This window comes from Opisthocomus hoazin, chromosome 6 (assembly GCF_030867145.1).
Source record: "Opisthocomus hoazin isolate bOpiHoa1 chromosome 6, bOpiHoa1.hap1, whole genome shotgun sequence".
Taxonomy (NCBI): domain Eukaryota; kingdom Metazoa; phylum Chordata; class Aves; order Opisthocomiformes; family Opisthocomidae; genus Opisthocomus; species Opisthocomus hoazin.
In genome coordinates this window covers 33,373,423-33,379,685 of record NC_134419.1, presented here as the reverse complement: position 1 = coordinate 33,379,685, position 6,263 = coordinate 33,373,423, and the positions used below count along the sequence as shown (strand labels likewise).

The 6,263-nt window shown below is 46.4% G+C and overlaps 7 non-coding genes across 7 annotated transcripts; all 7 read right to left on the bottom strand.

Moving 5' to 3' along the window:
* Positions 1 to 4: 4 nt before the first annotated feature.
* Positions 5 to 80, bottom strand: LOC142361822 (small nucleolar RNA SNORD47). Its single transcript, XR_012764440.1, has one exon. It is a non-coding gene; the product is annotated as a small nucleolar RNA SNORD47 (small nucleolar RNA).
* Positions 81 to 1,246: 1,166 nt separating this feature from the next.
* LOC142361816 (small nucleolar RNA SNORD79) lies at positions 1,247 to 1,325 on the bottom strand. Its single transcript, XR_012764434.1, has one exon. It is a non-coding gene; the product is annotated as a small nucleolar RNA SNORD79 (small nucleolar RNA).
* Positions 1,326 to 3,637: 2,312 nt separating this feature from the next.
* On the bottom strand, positions 3,638 to 3,723 carry LOC142361825 (small nucleolar RNA snR60/Z15/Z230/Z193/J17). Its single transcript, XR_012764443.1, has one exon. It is a non-coding gene; the product is annotated as a small nucleolar RNA snR60/Z15/Z230/Z193/J17 (small nucleolar RNA).
* Positions 3,724 to 3,898: 175 nt separating this feature from the next.
* Positions 3,899 to 3,981, bottom strand: LOC142361824 (small nucleolar RNA snR60/Z15/Z230/Z193/J17). The gene has a single exon (XR_012764442.1). It is a non-coding gene; the product is annotated as a small nucleolar RNA snR60/Z15/Z230/Z193/J17 (small nucleolar RNA).
* Positions 3,982 to 4,338: 357 nt separating this feature from the next.
* Positions 4,339 to 4,420, bottom strand: LOC142361814 (small nucleolar RNA SNORD24). Its single transcript, XR_012764432.1, has one exon. It is a non-coding gene; the product is annotated as a small nucleolar RNA SNORD24 (small nucleolar RNA).
* A 237-nt stretch (positions 4,421 to 4,657) lies between these two features.
* LOC142361833 (small nucleolar RNA SNORD75) lies at positions 4,658 to 4,724 on the bottom strand. Its single transcript, XR_012764451.1, has one exon. It is a non-coding gene; the product is annotated as a small nucleolar RNA SNORD75 (small nucleolar RNA).
* A 740-nt stretch (positions 4,725 to 5,464) lies between these two features.
* Positions 5,465 to 5,542, bottom strand: LOC142361823 (small nucleolar RNA SNORD74). Its single transcript, XR_012764441.1, has one exon. It is a non-coding gene; the product is annotated as a small nucleolar RNA SNORD74 (small nucleolar RNA).
* Positions 5,543 to 6,263: the final 721 nt, after the last annotated feature.

The following is a 6,263-nucleotide window of genomic DNA, read 5'->3' as shown; positions in this document are numbered from 1 at the left end:
TTGTAACCTCAGAGAAAAGTGGAACAGAAATGGTAATATCACAGTAATTCATTTGGCAGAATCAAGTTTCATCAGTGGCTACAAATATTTTCACAAGTTTTTAAACAAAATTCATCTGCTGTATAGTCTTACCCTGTGAGGTTGCAGACAGCACAATCCTTTCCTGAGAAAGAGAAGTTGTTTCAGAATAACAGACATCACTATATGCAAGTTTCCTTAGCTATGACATTCTATGCACCAAACTAATTTTATCTACTAGGAGGCTGCATTTCAGCTGGCAACTGACAAGAAATCCCAACACCCAAATAGGATATACAAAGCTTACAAATCCTAACTGAACTGGAAATATAGAACTACTAACATCAGAAGAATCAGGGAAAAGCACAAAGCCACTACTTGCACTTTGTGATACCATCTCTCCTGAGCAGAAAGTTGTATTCAATGAGTTCTGATACCTAAGCTAAAAGTCCCATAGAAATCATCTTGAAAACCTGTCCTTAAAAGTGAGAACCAGTCTGTTAGAGGAAGTAAGTTTGTACAGCCATCATCTAGAACTTGATCCTAAATTTGTGTACAGCCAACATAACCAAGATTAGCAAAACACCACCAAGTAGCATCAACCACAAGCATACAGGGTTGCTGGTGGTGTTTTCTTTTCCATTCAAGAGTGCAGGGTTCCAGTGTCAGTTCACAGACTAGCTGGACACATCAGATACGAGTTATGACAGGAGCTACGTTTACTGCTGTACTACATCAACACTGTACTGGCAAAGTGCTCTCCACTGATTCAGCTCCGACGTTCAGCAATAAAACCCCATTTTTTAAGAGTTAGTGAGGCCCCATCTTCTGTTCATACAAACAGAACTCTAGGCAAAAGTTTACCATTGACTATAGTGCAGGAATTGTTAGGGTATCTGCTCAGAAAGAGCCCTCCTTTTCAAGTCAGACTGAGGACTGCATAGAAGTGTATTCTTGCTTCAAAAGCACATGATGTTTCTTCCCACAGTAGTCGAGTGGGACAATCAGAGTACAATAAAGGAAGACAAACTGTACCTGATTTATGCACCACTAGACTTTTAGCACAAAGACAATGTCCCAGTAATTCTCAAACCGTTTGTGCACTTACCTCAGACCTAAGTTAGTCTTGTTTCTCACACGAACTCCCCACAAGCTTCACTCTGTAACAAGTGAAGTTTTATTAACACACTCTTCTTGGCAGTGCTTCAAGAGTTAGTCTGAATGCCTGTACTGTTTCAGTGCAAGAGTCCTCCTCAGTCTCTTTCAGAGAGATTCCCATTGCTTAGAATTAATCATCACAAACAGTACACGCTTAGAGAAACTTAACACTTTTGTTACTTTTGTTCCTCCTCAGAGGAGGACCTGACCTCAGCATTTCAGGCCCTAGCCCCAACCACACCTTCATTCACATCACACAGAAGCTCTAATCTAGCCATTGAAGCAAATCATTTACCACATTACTCCAAACATTTAAGATCAGGGCTACTCCCTGCAAAAGCCCACTACTTAATTTAACCTGTAAAAAGTTAAACAGGAAATAATTGTACTGGTTTTGGTCAGCACAAGCTCTGCACTAACCCCAGGTTACCACATTCATTCTTTCTTACCAACTAGAAACTCCAGCAGTCCATAGCAGTCACATGATTTCAACTGGTCCATACCATTTCTTTTCAGTTACAGAAAGCAGTTAGCACTGTCAAGTAGTAAAAAACTCTTATGGCAACTGAGAAACAAGCAGCTTACCAAGTAAGCAGCATCTGTCAGTGCATCCAGCAGTCCCATTCTCAAATCTAGGATACACACATAAGAATATGAAATGTCAGTCCCATGCTGGTGTTACACTAAAGCCTCATTAAGACTTCCTTTGTCCATTGCTTTTACAATCATCACTGTCTTTGGTCCCAAAGTGCAAGATTCAGTACCCAGCGGGCTGCTGGTAACCTCCGATTTACAGGCAGAGGTATGAAAATGCCCAAGCAGCCTTCTGCTCAATGCTGCAGCTGCGTTGCAATTAGAGGCCAGCATTTAGCAGCCTCCCCATCACCCATCCCGCAGTTCTGACCAGTCATATGCATTTCCTGGCAACTCACTTTTGCTGGCAGCACTACCAAGCACATCAATTCACAGCTCCGCTGCACCAGCCCTGCAACAAAGCAAAATCTCAGGACAGCACACAAGCAAGCACACAAGGATGACACCTAGTCAGGTGCCTGCAGTCAGATAGAGCTAATTGCAGACCTCCATGATTGAAGTCAAGGCAGTCACATCTCATCACACAGGCAGCTCACACTGTCAGTCACTGGACAGCTAACCGCTTTAGGCTAAGGTTGCCAGGGGTAGGAGGGCAGATAACACTAATAGTGGTAACGGGGCCACTTCATGAGCTCACAGGCACACAGCGAAGCGTTTAGCACAAACCAGCCTCTCCAGGCTGGGCCCTACCCAGCAGTTCTGCCCTTAAGCATCCTCCTGGTTTGGCCAAAAGGCAGGCAGCAGCTGACACCAGCTCCTTGCACCTCCAACCCCAGCTTACACAGTTAAATACTTCACTTCTAGGCATTTTTTTAACGCTAATACTTGCCAAGAGAAAACAAGTACTTACATTGCCATGAGAAACACTTTGGAAGCCTGCAACGGAAGAGCTGCTATTAGACAGAGTCCAGCAGAAAGTTTTAGCACAAGATCAGTTCCAGTCAAATACTGTATCAGTGTTTAGTCAAGTTTTATCCTCATTGGGATCAGAGACCTGATTCAACATCATCTACAGTAGACTGGGACACTCCCACCCCCTTCCACACATAAGGCCATCTCCCAGCACACTTCCCAGCCGCCTTCAGATGTCACCCCTCAGCTCGAGAGACTGCTTGAAGGGCAGAAAGCAGCAAGCCTCAAAACTGTGGAGTTCAGCAACATGAACTTTGTCTACACATCTAAGTTGGCCTAAACCAGGAAAAGCATTACAGATATGAAATTCACACTACTGCCACACTCACTGTTCAAGGCATTTAGTTTTAACAGCCACATCCTAGAAGTCATGAACACCCCAAAACAATTATTTAATGCTGTGATTCTGTGATTTATGATGAAGCACAGAGGCTCTGAAGGTACTCTTCAGGTACTAGTTACTTTGCTTCAGATTTTCCAGGAACAAGACGGATTTGCAGATCCTCTGATCTCCAAAAGCAAGCTCCAACCTCACACACAGCAGTCAAACATGGCATGCATCTGAGAAAACATTTTTCAATTACCTTCAGTTCAGAAGGCCTTGTCTTCAAGATCAGAAACAGGTGAAACAGCTCCTCACACTGGAAGCACAAGCATCCTCTGCCCAGGGCAGCCTGCAAAGCAACACAACACTTCCAGAACTTGGAGCACTAACACCAGACCAACCCAGATCTTGCATTACTGAAATAAATTTATTCTGTTGCATTTGTGCTCGATTTCACAAGCACAGCCTACCCTTTAACCTTCTAGTCATCCTACTAAATTTTTGATGTTTAGCCCATCTACTGATCTTCTGAGATAAGTTTTAAAACACATTTACAGACCAAACGAAAGTGGCCTTTTGCCCTCAGCTTTCCAGACAAATGGTCTGTCAAACCTAGCCCAAGGGTGCAGGAGGCTGCATCAGACAGGAGCGAAAGACAGTAACAGTGTGATCACCACGGGTCATCTGCTGAACTATGCCGTCATCACACACAGCCTCTTCACACACCAGTGACATGCACTAATTTTTACAGATACAGGCAATACGATCTTTACCTTGCACAGCTTACAGCTTCATCCCCCAGTGCCTGCAACAAAAGAATAAAGAAAAAAATCATATTCCCTCAGCCTTCGTGTGCAAGTCCACACCTCCTAGGCAAGAGATCACAAGAGCCAGATACATCAGATAGGGGCAAAAGACAAAACTGTGTTCTTCACAGGATATTCTGCTGAACTATGCCATCATCACTGTATCTGCTTTGGAATAATAGCACCAAGCTATCGCCTCTTGCTTTGAAAAACTGAAGTTCTCCAAATAAAAGACAAATGAGTACTCAAGAATTTTTGAACACTAGCAAGCATCAATTGTTTTTTGCATATTAGTGGAAATTAGTCCCAAAGTACTTCCCCCCCACTTCACACATCCCCCCCTTTCCCCTGCGCATTCCAGCAGCCCCACAGAAGAAACCCCTACACAGACTACATGCTTCTCACCAGGTGATGTTTCTTCTGCAAGTCTTCCAAGTGCACAACTCAAATCCTGGAAGAAAACAAAAGCTCATTAACAGTATATTCAGAAGTCAAAACATTACCAAGTGGAGTTCTAAGCTGTTGTGCCTCAGAGAAAAGCTATGGTGGTAGAAGTGCTCATCACTCTCTTGGTCAAGAGTAGCAAATATGTGTCATCATTGTGGCACCAGAGGGAAAACTTCGCTCAGGGAATAAAGGCTGCCAACCAGTGTTATTAGAACAGCAGATGCTGTCTAGACAAACACCAAGCATCATTTTACACTGAATTTTCAAGCAGTATTTCTTACCTTGTGAAGCAGCATCAAGTCTCCACATTCAGAGGCAATCCTGGAAGAGACACAACAGTTTCAGACACTTGTAGCAGCTGGGGGAATACCTCCAGCAGTGAACACTCAGAGAAAAAAGCCTCAGAGCAGAGTTTTCAGAAATCGCTTCTGTCCACTACTCTTATACTGAAACCATCATTGGCTCTCTGATTTAGTGATCAGTCCTGGTAGCTACATGCTCTTTGTGAAATCAAGCAAACGTCCAAACAAACTGTTTATCTCTATGGATGGTGAAAGGGCAGTACTGAAGGGTAACAGGCCCCTACGGTGCTACTGCAGTCTGGTGGGAGGCTGGAGTAGTGATTCAGAAACAGAAGCCTCACATCCACTGCCCAGTACAAAGCAACAGCTCATTTTTTCCAGCAGAAGAGCCTCCACAGGCAATTACGAGTTTACGAACGCTGGTCCTGTAATTTCCTGAGATACAGGAGTACTCCAGGCTGGTTGCTGTATGTGTACCTACACATTAATTCTCCATTTAAATTCCTTTTTCTCAGAAGCAGCACCTACCTGTTTTGAAGCCATAAGAGGGAACAGTGTTGCTGATACATCTTTACCTGAAAACAAAAGAGTATCCATTACTTTTCTTCAAAGAACGAATATGTTACATTCACATATTCTTTTGCAAAAATGCAAGTAAAATTCAAAACGGTGTCCTGAGCCTTACAGCAAAGCTCTCTGATGCAACCCACACTTTAGCTGTTTCGACTGAGGGCCACAAAAATAAATGTTAGCCCGTGTTTTTAAGCCAAAGAGAATCACTCTAGATCTTTATTTCTACAGCTTCAATCATAGTCACTCTGTCAGTCCCGCAGCCACGAACTTGGTCTGGCTGCCCAGCACGGACCGCGGGGTGTTCCAGCCATGCCACTGCCCTCTGCTCCATGCCCAGCTCAGATATGTTGGTATTCATCACCCTCTCAGATGTCCCTACCAACATAGTTTTCATCATGCGCAGGCACGCGGGAGTCCGAGCGAGTTATCGCGCCACTTTGTTAACATGGCGCCTTTAATTGTAACACTGAGAAAGCTAATCATTACTCAGAGGACTCGCTACGGGTAGGGCTGTCCCCTCACTAACCAGCGAGGCATTCTGCAGGGGACAACCTCCACCTTTCCCACACCGAACGGGCTCTCCTGCCACCTGCTTCCGAGCGTTCATTCACGGCGCAGCAGGGAGCCCTCAGGCCCAACACAACACACGCCGCTTCCCAGTGAAAACCATTTTCCTAAAACCCCAGCGCGGAGTTAAAAAGAAAAAAAATAATAACGTAAAGCTGACCTCTGCGGGGGTCTGCGCCGGCCTCCCCTTCCCGCAGCCCGCGGGGGGGACCCCCGCCCCGGGCCTGGCCACCACGAGGCGGCGTCCCCTCAGAGCGCCCCATCGGCCTAGGCCGCAGGCCGGGCCCCGCCGACCCAATCCGCCTCCATCCTCCCCCGCCGGCGCCCATCCGGGACAAGCCCTCACCCGCAGCGCCTCCGCACCGTCCCGCGGAGCGACGGGAGCCCGCACCGGGCAGGGAAACACCCCCACTCAGCGGCGGGGCCGCGCGGAGAAACACTACCCTTCCCCTCACCACGGGCTGAAAAGGAAGAGACACGGCCTGTGCGCGCTCTATATAGCGCCGGCGCCGATCACGTGACGGCGGAGCGCGGCCCCGCCCCTCCGGCCGCCGCGGGGGG